The sequence below is a fragment of the Salvia hispanica genome, chromosome 4 (genome assembly GCF_023119035.1).
Source record: "Salvia hispanica cultivar TCC Black 2014 chromosome 4, UniMelb_Shisp_WGS_1.0, whole genome shotgun sequence".
NCBI lineage: Eukaryota > Viridiplantae > Streptophyta > Magnoliopsida > Lamiales > Lamiaceae > Salvia > Salvia hispanica.
In genome coordinates this window covers 11,381,218-11,404,601 of record NC_062968.1, presented here as the reverse complement: position 1 = coordinate 11,404,601, position 23,384 = coordinate 11,381,218, and the positions used below count along the sequence as shown (strand labels likewise).

General features: G+C 38.8%; 1 long non-coding RNA gene across 4 annotated transcripts; it reads right to left on the bottom strand.

The window, feature by feature from the left end:
- Positions 1-21,165: 21,165 nt before the first annotated feature.
- LOC125185246 lies at positions 21,166-23,083 on the bottom strand. Of its 4 annotated transcripts, XR_007170090.1 has the most exons (3): positions 22,860-23,083; positions 22,153-22,182; positions 21,166-21,915 (listed from the first exon to the last, which is right to left on the bottom strand). It is a non-coding gene; the product is annotated as an uncharacterized LOC125185246 (long non-coding RNA). The 4 variants fall into 4 exon arrangements; XR_007170089.1 differs by lacking the exon at positions 22,153-22,182; XR_007170088.1 differs by lacking the exon at positions 22,153-22,182 and having other exon boundaries at positions 21,166-21,912.
- Between the last annotated feature and the right edge of the window lie 301 nt (positions 23,084-23,384).

Below are 23,384 nucleotides of genomic sequence, written 5' to 3'. Positions count from 1 at the left end.
GATATTTGCTTTGTTGTTGGCATGGTGGCAAGATATCAGTCGAATCCGGGCCAAGGACATTGGACTGCCGTAAAGAACATACTTAAGTACCTTAACCGGACTAAGGACTATGTTGTAGTTTACAATGCAGCCGAGCTCTGTCCTTTGGGATACACTGATTCAGACTTTCAAGCTGATTAGGACTCGAGAAAATCTACTTCAGGATATGTGTTTACCGTAGGAGGTGGAGCCGTAATTTGGAAGAGTGTAAAGCAGAAATGCATTGCAGACTCAACCATGGAAGCCGATTATGTGGCCGCTTCGGAGGTTGCAAAAGAGGCTATATGGCTCAAGAACATTCTTATGGACTTAGGTGTGGTTACGAATCTGCCCAAGAGCATCACCATTTATTGTGACAATTCGGGTGCTGTGGTAAACTCGAAAGAACAAAGGGCTCACAAAGCGATCAAACACATAGAGAGGAAGTATCATATCCTTAGAGACATAGTGCAAAGAGGAGACATACAAGTGATCAAGATTACGTCAGAGAACAACCTGGCAGATCCATGTTGAAGGAATGAGAGTTCGACTCGCTAGAGACCTCAACTCGCTTTCAGTATAAGTGGAAGAATTAGACGTAGTACACATTTTTTTTGGTATATGGGAAAGTTGTTTTGAGTATAAGTGGGAGATTGTTAGAGTTTGTATACTAGAAATCACCTCTCAACTGATTGAATACTTTAAAAACTCTTATTTTATTTCTAAGGAATAAAACATATTATTTTTGTCATAATGTAGTTATGTTTTATATTTAATTGAAGTTAATTACATGTTTAAATGTATAAGTAACTCAACAAATTCTAAGTCTTTGTTTTAATAGAACGGTTGTGGGCGTCGTCCACATTAAGGTAACACGGTCAATTTTTAACATTCAAAAGGAGAATTTCATAACCTAGATAAGCTTAGACTACCTATCGTGAACGGTTGCAATGTCAGTCCGCATATTTCTAAGCCTTACTGAAATAAAATGACATTGTTGTGGTATAGCACTGAATTGGATCTAACAGCGAGACATGCCTTTATGCTATCTACTGAAAGACGAGGTCTTGATAATTATTATTTCTTAATCAATGTATGTTAGCATTGAGCATACGGTATTGATTAGGCACTACTTTGACTACCAAATGGTGCGGGTTTTTCGCAACCCAACAAGCCTTGTATATTGGGTAGTGGTGGTTTATACTAGCGGTGCTAGGATTGCTATTATATTGAATCGTGCACGAGGTGAGTCTCGTTTGATAACATCCTCAAGAGGAGCTCGAAATAAGGTTTTATTATTCAGAACTTAGCTAGTTGGTGTTTGATTACGCTATGAATAATAAATACGCATTTCTTGCTAAATCCACTCTTGGAATTTATAAGAGATTAATTAATTAAGTCCATAGATGACAATAATTAATTAATGGATGTTTAAATCTTAAACGCGGGATATAATGGAAACCCGAATTACTTATAATTTTTTATTTGGATGGGGAATGCAATATTACTTATGTAGTGGCTCCTCGTAATATTCCAATTAAAAGCTTATATTAAATTGGGTTCAATTTAATTAGTAAAAAGCTAATTGGAGGAGCCCATATCCAAAACCTTCCATGGATCCCTGTCTGGGCCCAATATATGACTTTATATAAATAGGAGAATAAAGGAGACAGAAAATACATATTATTTTCTTCATAATTTTTGTCCCCCTCTCTGTCTTGGAAAGGGGGGATTTTTCTCTCCTCCGTAAGATAGGTTTTCCGTCTTCTTTATTTAAGTCCTACTATACTGGTGAGATCAGCCCACCCTGATATCAGTTTACATTCTGGGAACCAGATAGAAGATCTGTGGTTTTACTATCTTCGATTCTTTGGAGAATCATCAAGGTAAAATAGCGAAACTGTAGAAAAGCATGTTTTAGGTTTCAATTAAGTTATGAGCATGATATATGTGATGATTGCGCGAATATAATTTGGCAAAATTATCTGCTAAATAGATCTTGATTATCTTATTTATTTGTTATGCATTAAACATCGCACGCTTCCGCTATTAGTCCCTTCACTGCTTCCACTGCAAAATAACTAGCGTAGCACATCACCTCAAAAGGGTGATTCTAGTCGGGAGCCCTGTTGATAGGTGCTCAGACAAGGCGATCAGAGCTGAAATGCCTTCTGAAACGGCTCATCGATCACAAATTCCATGTCATTTTTTAGCAGATGGGTCAATGGCTGAGGAATCTTCGCAAATTCTCTGATGAACCTTCTATTAAACCCAGCATGTCCAAGAAAAGCTCGTATCTCCTTTGGGATTGTAGGAAAAAGAAGCTTGTTGATGACCTCCACCTTTGCCTTATCAACTTGAATCCCCTTCTCTGATACAATATGCTCCAAAATTATTCCTTCTGGTACCATGAAATGACACGTCTCAAAATTTAAAACCAAATTCTTCTCCTGACATTTTTTCAACACTCTATCTAGATTGCCAAGGCACGACTCAGAAGAATTTCCATAGACTGTTAAATCATCCATGAAAAACACTTCAATCGAAGAAAATACTCATCATACACCTTTGGAATGTCCCTGGTGCATTGCAAAAACCAAAGGGCATCCCTCTATATGCATAAGTTCTGAATGGGCAGGTGAAAGTTATCTTGTCTTGATCCTCAAGATCCACATAGATCTGGAAATATCCATTATATCCATCCAAAAAGTAGAAATATTGTTTCCCAGCCAATCGCTCCAGCATTTGAGCTATGAATGGCAAGGGGAAGTGGTCTTTCCCTGTAGCATCATTCAGCTTGCGGTAATCTATACACATCCGCCACCCTGTGACTAATCGTGTGGGCACTAGCTCATTTTTTTTCATTCTTTACCACCTGGAATTCTGACTTTTTAGGAACTATGTGAAGTAGGCTGAATCATTCACTATCCGAAACCAAGTAGATGATTCCCAACGACAGCAGTTTCAATATTTCCTTTAAGACCTCTTCACGCATGTTGGGATTCGACTTCCTCTGCGGGTACCGATGCACTTTAGCTCCTTCCTCTAGTCTGGTATGGTGCATGTAGAGGTCAGGGCAGATCCCGACCAAATCTGACAAAGTCCATCCAAGAGCCTTCTGGTTCCTTCTCTGTACCACTAACACTTCTTCTTCTTGCTTTTCTGTCAACTGGCTGTTTATTATATCTGGAATGGTCTTCTCGTCCCCGAGGTAAGCATACTTTAAGCCCGGGGGCAACGTCTTCAGCTCCCTTTTAGGTGTAACAACCTCTTGGGCCAAGGGATTTTTCTCCATATTTTTCGCTGCTAGCTCCCCAAAATCGGGCACCTTATCCAAACTGCTTAGTTAAGCAATTCCAGCTGATCCAGTTGATGTTGACTTCTGGCAGAATCCCATGATTGCATCGTTGATCTCCTCGTCAGTCATGTTCTGTGTCAGTGTCTCGCACAATTAAGAATTCTCTTCCTCAATCAAGTAATTCATCTCAGCAGCTACAAGTTGTTCATGAAACAGCTCAGTCTCCAGATATTCCATGGAATGTAGATTTTCAGTGTCCAAGGGTTTTTTCATAGCCTCATCAATATTGAACGTGAACTTCTCCCCATGACAGTCCAAACAAATCGTACCGACACTTACATCGATTATAGTCTTGGCCATCCGCAGGAATGGACTTCCTAATAATACTCCACTGGCTTCACCAGCTTCGGAATCATTCATCTGAATCACATGGAAATCTGCAGGGTATAGGAAATTATGCACCCTTACGATCACATTCTCCAGCACTCTCTCGGGGCTGATTAAGGATCCATCCGCTAGCTGGATCACCACCTTCATGTGCACTAGGCTGACCTTAGTCAACCTTTTGTAAATAGAGAACGGTAGCACATTGATAGATGTTCCCAGATCACACATGGCATGCTCGATGTTCACGTCCCCAATGACGATGGGTAGGGTGAACATCCCTGGATCGGTCATTTTTTAAGGAAGCATCCTTTTCTGGATCACAGCAGATACACTCTCCCCGATTACAATCTTCTCGTCAGCCTTGGCCTTCCTAGCTATGAAGTCTTTGATGAACCTGCTAAACGGAGGTAGCTTTAATGCCTGCATATAGGGTAGGTTGATCTTGAACTTTCCAAAAATTTCCTTGAAGTCAGTTGGCTCCTCCTTCTGCCTCTTGACCTCTCCCCTGTATGGATAAGGTTTCATGCGCTTTACTGAGTTTCTAGTTCCTTCACCTGAGTCATCTCGTTCATGTTTCTTGACTTCCTTCCCAAGCTCCTCTAGTTCTGGGTCGAGAGTTAGTGGTTCGGGAATTTGCGGGAAATGGGTCTCTCACCTCCTTCAAGGGGGTACTCTCACTGCTCTCTTCTCCATCTTCCTCCCCTGTTCGGCCCAAAGGTTCATCATAATCCCTAACTGACCTCAGAGTGATTTAGGGTATTAGCTGTGTCTGGCATCTTCACAGTGGCAGGAAGTCAGCCATCGTGTCAACGTATTTCATTTAGTGTTGTGGATATCTAGGATAGTTATCTGGTGAGCATATCCATGGCATCTTTCTGCTCTTACTGAGCATCTTACATTTTATGTACCAAGTCATTAATGGCTTGTATGTTCCCTTGAATGTGTTGTTGAGCATTCAGCAAATCCCCTACTACATCATCAACTTGCCTTGGCCATTTACCCGCGTTCATTCCCGACGGTTGGCTTGACGAAGACCGATGCCCTTGGTGGAAATTCTCATGCGGAGCTTGGTTTCCATGCGGTTGCGACTGGGGGTTCTAGTTGCTGTTTTGATACCCTCTCTGATGTGGAGGAACATAGGAAACCATTTGATTACTCTGATTTCGGTTCTTCCAATTAGGTTGGTTCCACTACCCCCTATTGTTGTTCCACTGGTTCTGACCTTCTAGGTTACGATTCTGCCAATAAGGCTACCCTTCCGACTGTTGTGGATAAGTAATAGCCGGTGGTTGTTGATATCCAATAGCTGGAGGTTGCTGCTACGTGAGTGCCAATGGTGGTTGTTGAGCTGTATTGGGATCTGACCACCTAAAATTTGAATGGTCCGTCCATGGAGCATCTTCAAATTTCCACGGATTCCAGTTGAGATTCTGATTCCAATTCCCCACTGCATTTGCTTGCGCTTGGAATTCTTGATCTCCGGAAGACTCGTAATTAGGATAGGCTTTCTCCTGACTTGACGCAGCTTTCATCTTCTCAATGGAGTAGTTTGTGCATTTTTCTCCAAGGCAGCTAGTATGGCCTTCTCAAACTTATCCATCCGAGCGTCGATCCTGAAGACATCTTCAGTTGCTTCCACCGTGGTATTCGCTGTCACCCGTCTCATTATCAGGGCTCTGGGAGAATTATATGCTCTCTTAGCATTCACCAGCCTCTCCAGCACTCTTTTGGCTTCACTTACTTTCAGTTTCGAAAAATCTCCTCCAATAGAAGAATTCATCAGGTCCTTGCTCTCGGGTGTCATCCCTTCATAGAAGTTGTTGAAAATTTCCGCCTCCTCCATGTGATTATTTGGGCAGGCATCCAACATTCCCTTGAGTCTATTCCAATACTGAGTCAAAGGCTCATTTCAATCTTGGTGGAAGGGAAGAAGTAATCCAGAGACTGAGATCTAAAGTCGGCCCATGTTCTGATAGAGTTGAGCGGTAACCTCATTAGCCAAGTATTAGCTTCTGGGCGAAAGGTATCACCCCAAGCTGGACGCTTTTGAATCCCACAAATCTTGCAAAATTCATTTAAAAACTCATATAGGCTCTCAGTTGACTTCCCAGCATATTTAGGCAGGATGGTCAATGTGTTATTCTTCGCGTCTATGTTCGCCTGCCCTGGAGTCACCATTATTGCCTGAGCTGGTTCTCCAGGAAGGTGATCATTGAGAGCTCCGATCTCCAGATCATTATCCACCACTTCAGCCATTCTGACTGGTCAACCTTCCTTGACAGTGTCCTCCTTAAACTCAGCAAACGGGTTCTGATCTTCCTCTCCTTATGAGCTTGTGTAAGATGGCCTCCTGTGTTCAGTCCAGATCTCGTAACGACCGAGTTGGCTGCTTCTCGGAACCTCCAATTAGATTCCATATTTCTCCAGTAAGTGGGACTATTCCAGTGCCTAAAGTTCAGGCCCCTGTTCACAAACTGCAAAAGAAAAAGAAAATGAAAGGATCAAAACTATGTACACCAAATATCTCAAACACAGGCACATATGACGCCATCCATCCCCGTTAACGGCGCCATTTGATAAAACATGATTTGTTTTCCTTCGTCAAACTGGTTTCACAAGTAAATTGAAAACACGTAGAACATGCACAACTTGATCAAGTCAGAAGATGGACGAGTCAAGCTGGATGATAGCTATTATCGTTGTACCTTAACCCACAATACTATCAAGTCAGAACATGCTAAGAACGATTCTCGCTTGATCAAAATACTTCTGACTAACCGCGACCTGATGCTGGAAACTTGCTCAAGACAGGAGACTATCCAGAAATGGGAGAAATGGTTTGCTTCTAATGGTGTACAGGATGCTTATGAGTTCTTCCGCCCAAAAGGTGAAAAGCTTGCCTAGCCCCGATATGTTCGGAAGGATGTGGTTCCGCCCAAATACACTTTCATCACTTGGCTTGCGGTTCGGGGAAGGCTTTCTACTTGGGACCGGCTGCACTATCAGGATATCGATCATTCGTGCCAACTTTGTGGTTTTCATGAAGAATCGGCAGAACACCTTTTCTTTAAATGCACGATGACTTAGGCTGTTGGGGTAAAATCATGCTCTGGCTCAGCACGGTGAGAAGATCCACAACTATTAAGAGTGTCATCAAATTGGCTAGGCGCCACTCGAGAGGCTCGACAATTATTCAAGTGGCTAAACGGATATTCTTTATGGCCACGGTTTTCCTTATTTGGAAGTCGCGTAGTGCTGTTATTTTCGATGGTAAAGCTTGGGACGTGACTCGGGTGATCTTCTATCAAGGAGGCCACATACAGCCTGCTCTACTCTCGGTTTCCTCAAGATCAAGTGATACTACATCTTCCAGACCGATGATTATGGAGCATTGTCTGTTGGGAGTTTTGGACCTGTTTTGTAGACGCATCATGAGTTACTCCTCAGAGTACTCCCTTTTTCCCTTTGGGGGGTTTTATCCCACTGGGTTTTCCCCTCGAGGGGTTTTAACGAGGCTGCCCACTCTAGGTTTTGATGGATAGTTCATGATGTTGCCAGTGATCTCTTCTTGTATGTTTTTTGCTAGTCTTTTGCTAGACTTAGCGTTTTCTTCCATATGAAATTTACGTAAACAAAAGCAGATCTAAACTATCTTACCTATTCTCATGCAAGTTGGCGAACACAAATGTAAATCTACCTACGCGAAAGCATAATCAAAGTTGAACTAAGATAAAGAAAAGCAATCACAGCAAAAAATGTCAGATCTAAAACAACTTGAACTAAAAATTCCATTTCATAAAAAAGATCTTCGGTAAAAGGTGATGAAAACAGAATTCTAGCACAAACGTAAAGATCAAACAACAGCCGAAAGGAAACTAGAATAGTAACTGAGAATAAACATGAAAAACAACTAATCTACGAAAGTAATGAACTAAAAACAAAATTGAAATTGTTTTAACTCCTCGGGGTGCTACAAAAGCATCGACCTATGCAGATTCGGTCTCTTCTCCCTTTATGGGGAAGAAGAGGTGAAGACATGAGGCGGAAACGGTGACTCCAACTGCTAGCTAACTTCTACTCCATGCTAAAAAACTAAGTGAATTTGAGGTGACTGAAAATGATGAGTCTCCCTGAATCTATGCACTCTCTCCATATTTATAGGACGATGTTGGGCCCAAATCCCTAGGGTAAGCCCATCCTATCTTTGACAATTCTGCCCCTCTGAGGTAGCATCTGCTCTTTCTCTCTCTTGTGACTCATCACTTTAGGTGATCGACTCCACTGGATCAGTTTGTCGGCGCAGCAGATCAACTTGGCTCTACTTTTGGTTATTTATACTTCTTTTCTGAGTTGATCCGGTCATTCCTGCACTCGCCGTTTTCTTCGTTTTGTAGCTCCTGCGAACTCAAATTCACTATTCTTTTTGCACATTATTAACCATGTTAATGCAATAAACTCTAAAAAACCATGCTTATAACGAGCCCTATCAAGGGAGTATAATATATTAAGTCCACAAAATATATATTCAAATTTTATTTTAAAATTAATCTTGAATTCTTTCCAAATTAATTCCAAGAGTTAGGATACCCTAATTTAAATTTGGAAAGCGATGTCACGAGATGAGACGATTCGCCGTTGCACATAGGGACAACCCTAATCTAGCGCCATCGTTCTCCCACTCGAAATTCGCCGCTAAAGGAAGCTGATAGGACCTTCTCATCCGCCTGGGTCAGTATGCACAGCCCAAGTCATGAGATCAGCCAACAAGAGGCTCCTGCTGAAGCTCACAACGCTGCTGTCCGGCTGCTCGGAAGGACACACCTCGCTTCATCGTCACCTCCGAGCCGGATCACGCTGCAGCTGCCCGTCCAATCAGCGGCGCTGTTCACGCCTGCAGCCACTGCAGTCGCAGCTGCGCTGTGTTGCTGTCCGATCACCTTCATGGCTGCTGGGTCAACGTTGCTGTTGCGACGTCGGCGTCTCTGCAGCCGTCTGCGCTGCTGCTCCTCCATCCCGACCCCGAATTCAATTCACTCACGTATTGAATTCTACCGTCAAGAGAAGTCAACAATATCGGCGCATGAATACAAATGCAATCATTACTTGAGATTTCTTGTATGTAATCATTAGTCATTACCAACGTCATGAATGCAAACATAAATTGTATCTCAATTTTCACGTAGCCATTAATTGATTACGTACATGGCGAGAATTAATTCTCCACGCAGCCCTTTCCCTCGTCGTAGAGGATTTGTTCATTCGTACAAATATGTAAAAAATATGTAACAAAGAACTCATGCGATCAAGTAATTCAAATAACATGAAATTACTCTCAAAATAAAGAGAGAAATTCGAAATTCGCTATGTAGAGATTTTCAAAAATTATGAATGAATAATCATATGTCTTCTGTCTAGTGTCCTATATAATGTTATGATGGGTCATATTAGGGATCTATGAAGGGTTTGCTGGGGTTTGGTGCCCCTTGCACAGCAGAAGACTTGTACAATAACAAATAAATCAGACAAGAATCTATTTGACCGATTATACGATTAATTAATTCACATGTTAAACATATAATTGCATGCTAGAACGCAAATAATTCATGCTTAAAGAAAGTAAATCCTAAACTTGAATACTACGGTTTAGAGTTACCAATTTGATTCTCCAAAGAATCGTCGATTGCCCGCGCCTTCTCCACGATGATCTTCAATACTAGACCACGGATCTTCTGACTGGTTCCCAAACTGTATCTCGATATCGTAGTGGGCTGATCTTATCAAAATACTAGGACTTGAATAAAAAAGATAGAAAAATTCCTCACGGAGGAGGGCCTGAAAATCTCACAGAGGAGAAAATCAAGAAAAAAATCGTCTCTTACTAAAGAGAAGAGAGAGACGCTATTTTTAATGGGAAAAGTGATTTCCATCTCATTTATTCTCCTATTTATATTAAGTTCATATTGGGCCCCAGTCAGAGATCTATGGAAGGTTATGGATATGGGCTCCTCCAATTAGCTTTTCACTAATTAAATTGAACCCCAATTTATTATAAGCTTTTAATTGGAATATTACAAACAGCCACTACAGAAGTAATATTGCACTCACCATCCAAATCCGAGATTACAAGTAATCCGAGTTTCCATTTTGTTTATTATTTATTAACGCGCTTAATATATAAATGTTCATTAATTAATTCATGTCTGCTATGGACTTAATTAATTAACATCTTATTAATTCCAAGAATGGACTTAGCAAGAAACACTTATTTATTATTCATAGAATAATAAAAATCCAACTGGCCAGTTTTACGAATAATAAAACCTTGTTCAAGCTCCTTTTGAGGACATTATCAAACGAGACTCACCTCGCGCACAATTCAACATAATAGCAATCCTAGCACCGCTAGACATTAATCACCACTACCCAATATATCAGGATTATTGGGTTGCAAAAAACCCGCATCATTTGATAAGTCAAAGTAGTGCATAATCAATACCACATGCTCAATGCTAACGTATGTAGATTAAGAAATAGTATTTTATCAAGACCTAGTCTTTCAGTAGATAGCATAAAGACACGTCTTGTTGTTAGATCCATTCAGTGCTATATCACACCAATGTCATCTTATTTTAGAAAGGCTTAGAAATAATCGAACTGAGATTGCAACCTTTAAGGATAGGTAGTCAAAGCCTATCTGGGTTGTGTAAATTTTCTTTTTCTTTTGCACACCATTGCATAGAACCGACTGTGTTACCTTAATGTGGACGTCGCTCACAACCAGTCTACTAAGCAAAAGACTTAGACTTTGTTTGCTTCTTATACATTTAAATGTTTATAAAACATCTTATAAATGCACAAGCAAATACAATGTAATAATATACTGATTCTATTCATGCTAAACTGCTCGAATAATATTGAATCGGGTTAAAAGTGGATTGTAGAGTTTTACATATACAATCTCCCAATTATACTCAAAACATGCTTTCGAGTATACCCACTGCCAAAAACTCTCCCACTTATACACAAAGTAGGTCTTGGTACTAGATATATCGAACCACCATCATTTCACATCATGTTTGAACGCCGCATTTTATGTAAAAAATCTGCTTGGTTGTTCTCTGATCATATCTATTCCATCATAATGTCCTGCTGCATACTTGATCTTTAATTAATTTCATCCTCTACATGATTGCTTAGCTTTAATAGATCGTGTGTCCCTTCACTAGAGTCATACTCCAAATGTAATACTCATAGGCATACTCAAACTTACGATTAAAGCTATTAGGAAGATACTCCTAAGGTAAAGACATATACAGAAGATGACTTACTGGATCACTGATTAGTCATAAAACTAAATTAGTGTAACCCTAAGAACATTACATGAATGACTGGTAAACTAGAATATAGCAATTAGTCTTTCTCAAGCACTATGGTATACTCTTTACCTCAATCAAAGTCCTTTGTCATGGTTAATATGATATACGCTTTACATGCATAAGCACAACTAATATCAAACTTAGTACACATTATAGCATACATGAGACAACTATCTCCGAAACTAGTTTCATAATTCTTGATCTCACTAAGCGTCAAACGACACTTGACTAGAGACAAGACAATTCCATCTTGAAAGGTATAAACCTTTTCATGGAATTTCTAATAGATGATTTCCTCAAGACTTTTATTTATAGAAGGCTGTCTCGACAATCATAATACATACATTCTCATTTATGTAAGTTCTAATAGACAATATGATCGAATAAATCATGGCACAACGATAGCGAGAAGATAACCCTCTTTGGGCATAACCCATTGTCATTGTCTAGCCATTTGAGATCCACATTTACACTTGCAAAGATACTTGCTCCCACTGACTGACACAGTCTGTAGGTTGTATTGCAAGTCTTGTAAAACATGTTGTCTATCTTAGATTGTAATATGGAATCTATCACCTTTTCAAATATGATTATCCAAATTAACCAATACTACATTGTAGTTAAAGGGATTATATTCAAGTTAATCTAAGACTGAGTCTTATGATTAGACTCATGAAATTGTTGTGTTCTACAACGTTCCCACTACGACATGGTTCTTACAATCTTAGGTACTGAAGTTGATTTTATTAATGCAAAAGTTTCTAATGGTATGACTTCTTGGTAATGTGGAAAATATGATATCTCTCTCTTTACTTTGAGAGTCATCACGCTGTTAGGCTTATAGATCCTCTCTTGATCTTTATACAAGAATTATATCTTTGAAGATTACAGAACTTATATCTTTACATCATTTAGGACAACCTTAAATCATACCTCAGTACTCACCTCCAATTACTTGGATACCTTTCCAACACGTGTTGGAACAACATTACACCTTGAGATGTGCTAGACCAGAGTTGCTCTAGTCCACAACTCGTGTTTTGTAGAAGGTACTTATGCTGATGCTGGTAGTTTCTTTAAGGTGATTCTCGTTGTATCTAATGCTTACCCATTAATGATAAGATTTTAATGAGTACATCTTATCACATAATCAAACTTGTCTTGGAAAGACTTTGATATCTTCTTACATAAATAGGCTCTGATACCAATTGTTGGGGTTTGGTGCCCCTTGCACAACGGAAGACTTGTACAATAACAAATAAATCAAACAAGGATTTATTTGACCGATGATGCGATTAATCAATTCACATGTTAAACAGATAATTGCATGCTAGAACGCAAATAATTCATGCTTAAAGAAAGTGAATCCTAAACATGAATACTACGGTTTAGAGTTACCAATTTGATTCTCCAAAGAATCGTCGATTGCTCGCGCCTTCTCCACGATGATCTTAAATACTAGACCACGGATCTTCTGACGTATATCGATATCAGGGTGGACTGATCTTATCAAAATATTAGGACTCGAATAAAAAAGCCAGAAAATTCCTCACGGAGGAGAAAATCAAGAAAAAAATCGTCTCCTAGTAAAGAGAAGAGAGAGACGCTATTTTTAATGGGAAAATTGATTTCTGTCTCATTTATTCTCCTATTTATATTAAGTTCATATTGGGCCCAGCCAGGGATCTATGGAAGGTTTTGGATATGGGCTCCTCCAATTAGCTTTTTACTAATTAAATTGAACCCCAATTTAATATAAGCTTTTAATTGGAATATTACGAGCAGCCACTACAGAAGTAATATTGCACTCCTATCCAAATCCGAGATTACAAGTAATCCGGGTTTCCATTTCGTTTATTATTTATTTTCCGCGCTTAAGATATAAATATTCATTAATTAATTATTGTCTGCTTATGGATTTAATTAATTAACATCTTATTAATTCCAAGAGTGGACTTAGCAAGAAACACTTATTTATTATTCATAGATTAATAAAACTCCAACTGGCCAGTTTTCCAAATAATAAAACATTGTTCAAGCTCCTCTTGAGGACATTATCTAACGAGACTCACCTCGCGCACGATTCAACATATTAACAATCCTAGCACTGCTAGACATTAATCACCACTACCCAATATATCAGGATTACTGGGTTGCAAAAAACTCGCACCATTTGATAAGTCAAAGTAGTGCATAATCAATACCATATGCTCAATGCTAACGTATGTAGATTAAGAAATAGTATTTTATCAAGACCTAGTCTTTTAGTAGATAGCATAAAGACACGTCTTGCTGTTAGATCCATTCAGTGCTATACCACACCAATGTCATTTTATTTTAGAAAGGCTTAGAAATAGTCTAAGCTTATCTGGGTTGTGAAATTCTTCTTTTTCTTTTGCAAAGCATTGCATAGAACCGACTGTGTTATCTTAAAGTGGACGTCGCCCACAACCGGTCTACTAAGCAAAAGACTTAGACTTTGTTTGCTTCTTATACATTTAAATGTTTATAAAACATATTATAAATGCACAAGCAAACACAATATAATAATATACTGATTCTATTCGTGCGAAACTGCTGGAATAATATTGAATCGGGTTTAAAGTGGATTGTAGAGTTTTATGTATACAAACAAAATTCTATTCGAGCGAAACTTGCTCGAAACATGCTTTTCAGTATCCCAAACCTAACAGGTTTGTATTCAGGCCACACCCAATTAGTTTTTATCTAATTAATTGAACTTTAATTTAATATAAGCTTGAATTTGAATATTATTATCAGCCACTCCAGTAATAATATTGATTTACTCATCTAAATCCGAAATTGCAAGTTATCTCGGTATCCTCGTTTAAATGATTATTTACTCCATGAGTGGACTCAACAAGAAACACTTATTTATTACTTATATAAATGTTCATTAATCAATTGATGTCTGTTATGAACTTAATTAACTAACATCTTGTTTACTCCACGAGTGGACTCAACAAGAAACACTTATTTATTACATATAGATTAATTAAATTCCAACTGGTCAGTTTCAGAATAATAAAACCTTGTTCGAGCTCCTCTTGAGGACATTATCAAGTGCCGATTCAACATAATAACAATCCTAGCACCGATAGATATTAATTACCACTACCCAAGATACCAGGATTATTGGGTTGCGAAAAACCTACACCGTTTGATAAGTCAAAGTAATGCATAACCAATAATGTATGCTCCATGCTAACGTATGTTGACTAAAAAGTAGTCGTTTATCAAAACCTCGTCTTTCAGTAGATAGGATAAAGACATGTCTTGCTGTTAGATCCATTGTCATCTTAAGTAAAGGTAAAGAATAATCGGACTGGCATTGCAACCTTTTGCAATAGGTAGCCAGGGCCTATCCAGGTTGTGAAATTCTTATTTCTCTTTTGCAAAACATTGCATAGAACCGACTGTAGTTACCTTAAAGTGGATGACGCCCACAACCAGTCTACTAAGCAAAAGACATAGGTTTTGTTTGCTTGTTATGCATTTAAATGTTTGTAAAACATTTTATAAATGCACAAGAAACACAATGTAATAGTAATACTAATTCTATTTGTGCGAAACTGCTCGAATAATACTGAATCGGGTTAAAAGTGGATTATAGAGTTTTTGTATACAAGCAAGATTCTATTCGTACTCAAAACATGCTTTTCAGTATACCAAACCTAACAATTAATTGTTTGGAGAATAAAATTAGAGATGGAATTAAATAAGAGAGAGGAAGAGAATATAAAGTATAATGAATATTATTTTTTACTAAAAATAGAAATGACTCAATTATTTGAAATTTCTTTAAATCAAAAGATGACTCAATTAACAAGGAATGACAGGATTAATGAAAAAACTAAAATGCTCTGTATAGAACGTATAATTTAGGATTCCAAGGGATCTAATCGGGGGTTGTACTTGGTGTCAAAAAAGTTATACATGAGAAAGAGTTGTTTTTCTTAAAGATTGAAAGTAAACATAGGTACATTTTCCTTATGAGTAATTTTCGTAATACATGATTCCTCTGCCTGTTTTAGGCTATGTGATTTTTAATGTCAATAAGTTACGCAGTATACCTTTACGTTTACTCATGGTTCCTCAACTCTCCACTCTTACAGTGGCAGAGTGGCTTCCTTATTGATAATCTTGGTCTCTGTCGCTGGAAGAATTTGATCACAGAATTAACAACAAATCTTCCTACATTGATCCGAGTGATGTCAGGCCTGCCCCTTTCTAAGCTAGGGGGAAAACCAATGTATAAATGGACTTGGCTCAAAATCATGGAAATAAGTTGAATACAATCAGAGTATCATCTAAACGAGTACTCAAACTCGACCAATAATATGCGATTTCAATAGAAAAACTATTTTAGCAGAAGTTCAAGAGCAAATGACATCATATATGAAGACACGATATGCATCCAATCACCATTCTATAAAGAACATACGTCGTTTAAGCTCAACATCGCCCACCGTCATCACCTCAATCTGCATGTAGGGAAAACACATACAGAGCTGAGTACTTAAAGTACTCAGTGAACACAAGCTAAATACATTTTTATAAAACTGTCATGTCAAGACATAAATGAGTGAGCTAGGGATTTTATTAAAAATAACCGAGTACACAAAAACATTTCATCAATCATAACACTGATCTCTCCTTGCATTTAAAAACTATCAAATCTGTTCTTTCTGGTGCCGAGAAGGTGGCCACCTCCCACCGTCACAATAACCGGCCAACTCACTCGATGACTCACAGTCCCTGGTGTACACTAGTCAAAGTAGGGACGCTACCCATACTAAGACCCGAATTCGATTTAACCGTACGTGGTAACAACCACTTCAGATAGGTCCCCTAGGCCAAATCTGAACTATACATGAACTGGAAATGTGGCTCCCTGTGCTAGATGAAAAAAAGACATTTCTCAAAACAAAATATGGCATGTCATAGCATTTGTATCCTCCTTTCCTCATAACACTCATTTGAAACTTAACTCATATTTATCGGTCAAAGCGGAGCATCATATAACATCATATCGATAAAGTCGAGCATTGTATAACATCATGTCGGCAAAGCCAAGTGATTCACAATCCACTCAATAAAGCATCACTTTCACTTAAAACGCATCATCACTTTCTCTTGAAAAACATACTTATCATCCGTTTCACTTGCAAACCAAACTGAAAAGATATTTCCTCTTTTAAAATAAAGCTAGCAAAAATACTTAGTTAGGAAGCCCACAATCATATCTTAAAAAGATCATCTCGTTCGTTTAATTTCTCTAACTCGAGATTTCTCACTTTTCCCTCAACTCGTGAAGATCGTTCTTTTTCTCTTTTGGATATTTCGCAGCCGCCTAAGGTGTCACTGGCGACGCCGGCCGGCCAATCTCGCCCTCAGTCCGTACGTAACACTTTCAACACATATTTTCTGCCCAACTAATTAGTAAGAAGGGAGCCCAAATATTTAAAACTCCAGCCCAACTATTAAAATTCCAGCTCAAAACTTTCTTTAATTAATTTGCTAGCTCAACTAAAATTTATGACTTGTCCCAACCAATAAAAAAAACTCATGGCTCAAATCAAAAAATTTAATACTGCAGCCCAAATACCAAAATGAGTCCAGTCATTTTTATAAAATTCAAACAGCTCTCACTAAATCTCACGTCTCCTTCTCTTACACCATTCCAGATTTCAGAGAAATCAAAACGAATAATCACCATGACCTCCGTTTCTCTCTGCTACCTAATACACTTGGATATTGCACTATTTTAGGACCTTTATTTGGTCTGTTTTTAGTGTCTAAACATGTTTATATTTCGTATATTTTATTTAATTTGGTATTTTGACATGTTTTGTGAGAATTGTGCATATTTGAGCCAAAAAGATAGGAAAAAGTCAAAGATGGAATTCCGGCACGTTCAAAAAAGCCCAGCGGCCCGCTGCATTTGTCGCAGCGACCGCTGGACCACAGCGACTCCTGTGCTTGAAGCGGTCCGCTCCGGAAAGTTGTGCTGAAAAGTCTGAAGACGCCCAGCGACCACTGGGACGTGTACAGCGACCGCTTGAGAAAATCCCGTAGCCACTGGACTAATTTACAGCGACCGCTACCCAAATCCACAGAAGCTTCGGACAATCCACAGCGACCGCTGGCCAAGGTGCAGCGGTCCGCTGCGAGAAGGCGGTGCACGAATTTAATTATATTTTCTCAAGATTTTACCTACACACTCTTTACTACACAATTCTAGAGCGAAAATATTTGAGAGTTCATCACTGTGCAAGAAGTTGAAGACGTAGTCAAGTGAAGATCAAAGCTACAGGATTCTACCTTTGGGTTTTATCACTTTAGTTCTTATGTTTAAATTGTTTCCCCTTCAAACTATTTTTTAGATTATTCTACTATGTGTAACTAAATTCATAGGATTCTAGGGATGTGTTAGTAACATACTTTTGGTTTATACAATTCTGTTTTCTATTTAATATCCGTTTTGTTTATACTTCGTTTCTCCCTTAAGTTGTTCCGTAACACTGCATGTTTAAGTGACACATTCGATGCTGATTTATTATAACTTGCTACATAATCGTGAGAGGAGGTTGGCGAGTTAGATCCACTTAATAGACACTACAATTAGCTTTCCTTAAAACGGCACTGTTAATTGAGAGTGAGGACTTTGCAAGGGTCTTAGGAGCTTCTAGGAGTTACGTATCTAGGATTGACAACCCTAGTGTTAGTAATCTATGCTTGTACCATATGGGCAGAACTTATGTAACTCGTCCTATCGAAGTATAGACTGTGTTAGGCATTGTAGGAGGAATTTTTATAACCACAGTTGTGAACGCACATCCTTGGAATTCTCTTATCTCATTTATTGAATCTCTAGTTTATGCTGCATTGATTTGTTTTTTATTTTCAATTTAAATGTTTTCACAAAACACTCTAGTTCTCCGAATAGTAAAAGAGGCTTAGTAGAAGATAGCCAATTGGTGATTTTATTCCCCGTGTTCGACAACCTGGTACTGACCTTTACCTATACTAGATTTATCCTGTATACTTGCATGTATTTTTAGTGCTAATAAATAGTGTATCACTACCTCACGCCCTCCGCGTTCTCGTGCCCATCCGGACCAGTCACCTTGTCGCTGCTCATCGTGAGCCAGCGATTCCAGGCCGTCAGCGCCTTCCCCGTCTCCTGCTCGACATAGGGATGCTGTTCGGTGCCCTGCGTTCGCTGCTGCTGCTGCATCGAGACCAGCCCCTCGCCCTCAATCAGAATGCAGCACAGCTGCTGTCACTGTGGAGTCGGCATTGTCTCCGGCAGCCCCGTCCTCCGCAGTTCCGCTCCTGCTGCCATCAGCCCACACCGAGCTGTCTCAACGACAAACTCTACCGATGCCGTGTAGTGTCGCCGCTACTGTACTGGCGGTCAGCATCGCACGCGCTCATTCAGCCACAAACAACTATGCTGAACAGCTACGAACCGTCCCAAAAGAGTCCGGACAGCCTCCGAAACAGTCCCGAAACACCCCGAAAGCTGAGTTCTTTGGGTTTGCTAGATTGAGCTTCTAGTTTTGACTAAAACAGCTTCTCTAATTCTTTTTTGTTCTCTCTTCACGTCTTTGATATTTGTTGTGAAATTCGGACGTGACTTGTGAAACAGTGATGGAATAGACCAAGTATATATATTGTTGAACGATTATTGGAAATCAATGTGGAAATAAATTGTGATTAAAGGTGGATTAAAATCTGAATTTATTTGACTTAATTGTCCAATATCAATTCCAGATAGTGGAGGGGAAGATGTGCAACGGTAGGAGGAAATGGCCGATTGTGGTAGACAATAATTAATTGAGTGCGATTATTAGCATTCAAGATCAAATTGATTGCTGACTTTATATGTAATAAAGTGGGATTAAATTAAATGGGATTAAAAGTGAGTAATTGGTGTGCAATAAAACGAAGGTAATGGATTAATTGTTGCTTAATTCTGCAGTTTAAATTGCAGGTAGTGGTCTAGCGGAGGAATAATAAAAAACTAACGGTAAAGATGTGGATGAATGATCTTGTCGCTTGGAACGACAGATTGGGAAGAGAGAATCGGCGATGACTCACGAGAGAAAATTTATTTGGAGAATTGGGCATATCAAGCAAATTGGGCTCGAAGAAATGCAGTGAAATTAATTGGACTTTATATTTAGGGCTCGATTGATAGCTCCTATTGGGTCATAAAAGCCTAAAAAGACATCCTTTTTACCGTCTTCTACTCAGTTTGGTAGATCTAGATATTGTCGGTGAACCCGGAAGAAAAGAGTCGGATCTTCGACAAATTTATACTGCAATCAGAGATATTGGCAATTCTTTATCTTCGAAAATTTGTGGTATTAGTATTTGTCCAGATCTCCGACAATGTGAAGTGCATCTGCATACCTATTTTTCCCTCCGACAACTCCACTCTGTCGAACCAGCTACCCAGTAAAAAGAAGCTCGGAAGGCCCTCAGTCGTTGCTTGATATTCATCCTTCCAACCACCACAGGTATGTCGATGCAGTCGTTTGTTATATGAAACACTAATTATCCAAGAACCTAGAATTTTAGGGTTAGGCGAGGAACGATTAACGATTACGTACATTTGTAGATTCAATTAGTTCTGTTAGAAAGGTTACTGACGGTGATGTAATTCAATTGATTATTGCTTATTTGTGTATTCAATTTTTGAGTTGTGTTAGCAACGTCTGGCGATTAGGTGCGGTTGATTTCAATAAGATAACAAACATAATTTGTCTCGTATGTGTGACCTGCCCTAGTTTGACGCTCAGCTATGTTTCATACCATACGTTTGTGAGGATCTTGCAGACTATTCCTTCCCCGGTTGATGAATCTTAGAAGATTTGGCTAGTGAATCCTTTTTCACCATTGTGTTCATTGAGATTGTTCAGAGTTGTTTCTTTGACATATCCTTCGACGTCGGCCCCTCACTATTTGTATGTTGCCCCTACTGTGTCTGATGTCGTCGTAGATCTGGTTGTGTGTTTCAATGCTGCTTTTGGATCATCCTTGTTTGTGTGAAACTATATCCATCACATTAAATGTGGAGTACAAGGTGTGAGTAATTGCACATACATGATACACATGCGTGTATATGCGCATATATACACATGCTGCAGCTAAAATTTACTCTCGAATGTACATATATGCAAATATGTATGTGATACGACATGGCGAGTCTCAAAAGGGGAGACCGACAGGTTGTTGATTGGGCAACAAACGCGGGAGAGAAAGAAGGAGAGTAGACGAAGTCAAGAGGAGCAAGACACATCGGCTTAGTAGTTGCAAATTCATTTTCTGTTATTTTGAATATTTGATTTTCTAGCTAGCAGATTTGTTGAGATTTAGTTGTTGCTATATTCCCTCACATGTAAGTCTAGATATTACAATTCCACAATGATGATTGACATCTTGGGAAATTGGATTATAGGCGATCTTCAGATCGAGGGCTTCCTTGGAGGATTTATCTTCTTATTCATTATCATTCCATATCAATAAAAGCCGACAGTTCCTCTTTCCCATACTTTTGATTCATATTTATTCTATCTACATTTGAGCACTCCTCGTGCTCTACATGATCCGGCGCCTTTACTCTTATCAGTATGTGCTACTTGTTGTTAACACCAATGAACTGCATAACAATGATGAAGAGTAATAAATACAAAGAGCTCAGTGAGATTTTGTAAAATCTCCATGATTGGATGGCCAACCTCCCATGGTAATGACATTTAATTTTAAACTGCGTATTGGGAAGAGGTATGACCTGAATGGGGGTTGGGGACGTCGAAGTCGCTTGGTGGGAATAGATAGCAATACCAGATATTGTCATGCCTGCAGCAGATAAAATTTACTTCTGGTTCAGAAGGGGAGATAAATCCATATTTTGGAGTTGCATTTATGTTGCGTGTCATTACATTTATGTTATAAATAAGTTAACACAGTTATATTCACCCACTGGCGCAAAGGCGAAAAATGGGGGCTACAAATCGGATATAGCCCTCACATTAAACACAACACCCCCCCAAATGAAAAATTCTTCGAATGTGAATACATATTCTAATCCAAAAATAGATACGCACGGTTGGACTTAACATCATTCAATACACCCAACTACTTCGTCCACCAATTTGGAAAATAGGTAGACGAAGATAAATGTGAACCCTACAAAATAGATCACCCAAAACACATGCAAATAAAAGATATGGATGATGTAGTCAATACTTGTCAGACAACGAGAAACCGGTGAATAGATCCAACCGTTCAGGCTCCTTCACTAGAATGTCTAACGCCATGAAACGATGTTTCTATGGAACTTCCGGAATTTCCTCCAACATCTTGCTGATCTCAACTCGCTTGGCACTCAAATCGAAGTCGTAACCGATACGAGAGGACAGAGTTTGAAGACGCTGATTGGTGTCCTCATGAATCTTCGTCATCACATTCAACATTGACTCGAACAAATCCTCTGACGGCTTCTCTTCTTACCGGAGCTTGGGCTCCGGACACTTTTTCTATCAGTCACCAAGAAGGACATTCGTGGTAGCGTCAAAGTTGAGGGTGTCTTGGATTTGGTCATCCGTGAAGAAGTCTTTCAGTGTGTACGCAACCATATTTGGTTCGGACTCGTCGGCCAAAGATGTGTCCTTCCCGTTCAGTAGCTCATCTGCCACGTCTTCTGCACGCACCCCGTTGCTATAATCCTTCCCAAAGATAGACTTCCAGTCCTCCTAGTATGGCCAAGACTTGTTTCACAGTCTTCGCACTGCCGTCGCCCTACTATATCAAACAAACTCTTTGAAAGCGTAACACAAAAAACGTCGCACATGTGTACGTCTACAGCTGTCACACCTCAACCCTTATGACATATGCACTTACTATAAATAAATTTTAAAAATTTAAAATAAATAATCCACACGTCAAGTAAATAAAACACATATATCTACATGCAAAAATGATGAGGAGAAGGTTGCCAAAATGCATCAGCCGCCGACCCTTATAATAACTGTAACTCACATCAACCCACGCATCACTGATATCTTATTCCTGAAAAATTATAATGGTTTATATGAGCTACAACACAGTGTATATAAACCTTACCTTTAATTTCACATACAAATATCAAACTCATTCTTTCACCAAAATATATCACAAGAAATAATAAATATCATAAACAATCTAATATTCATATACATATGTCTCTCCATTCTTTTTATTATTCTGTGACAGATCAAGCCTAGTATCGGCCCGGGATTTCCATTGCATACAACCTGCAGGTCCTTTTTTATTATTTGACCTTTCCACGAAGGCCCCTCTTTGATTTGACCTTTCTAAGAAGGTCCCTCTTTGTATAATTTCTTTGACTTGTAGGTCCATTATCATTGTATGTGACCCGTAGGTCTATTTCCATTATCATTGACATCAGACCCAGGGCAAGACCGTCACATATCCTCTTTAATTCCATTATTCAAATAATTCCAATACCATGCATCAAACATATCCATTGCACCAATTATATATCAATATATTTCACCAATAACTCCAATACTATAGATAAACACATTCATTGCACAAATCACATATCCACATCATTTACAACATCAATATCAAATAATACATAATCATTTCAGGCTCATATCATATAGTTTAAATATTCACTCCATTTTAATACATAGCAATTAATTACATAAAATATGTGAACTAAAGGTGTGATTTATACGCACCTTATAACATAGAGTAATGGAATCGAGCCTGTGATTCGACCTCCCATAACTTACAGTCTTTCGGCTTCGGCCTACTGAAAGTAAAGATATGTGTAGAGTTTGAATAGGAAACTACTATCATTTTTTTTCCCCTCATTTTCTATCTCTAGAAACTATCGTATTTCCACTTTCTATTTCTTCCGAAAATTCCCCTTTTCATTTACATAACCAATAACTAATATATACTGAAGTAAGGTCGGTTTAGCTAACCCAACTATTCATTTCTATAAAAAAGTTGAAATAAATAGCTTAGCTTAAAATCTTACACGTATACAATCGTATTCATAACTTATCCATCAACATAACCAATAAATATTTTAACATATAGTTGTGTCTTATTTTGCAAAGCAAGTACACTAGAAATATGACACGTGTATATATTATACTAATATGTAACACATTTCCAATTTCTCTTTTTTCTATAGCTGCCATATATATTATTATGAAATACTCCCTCCGTCCCTGAATACTTGACACAGTTTGCCA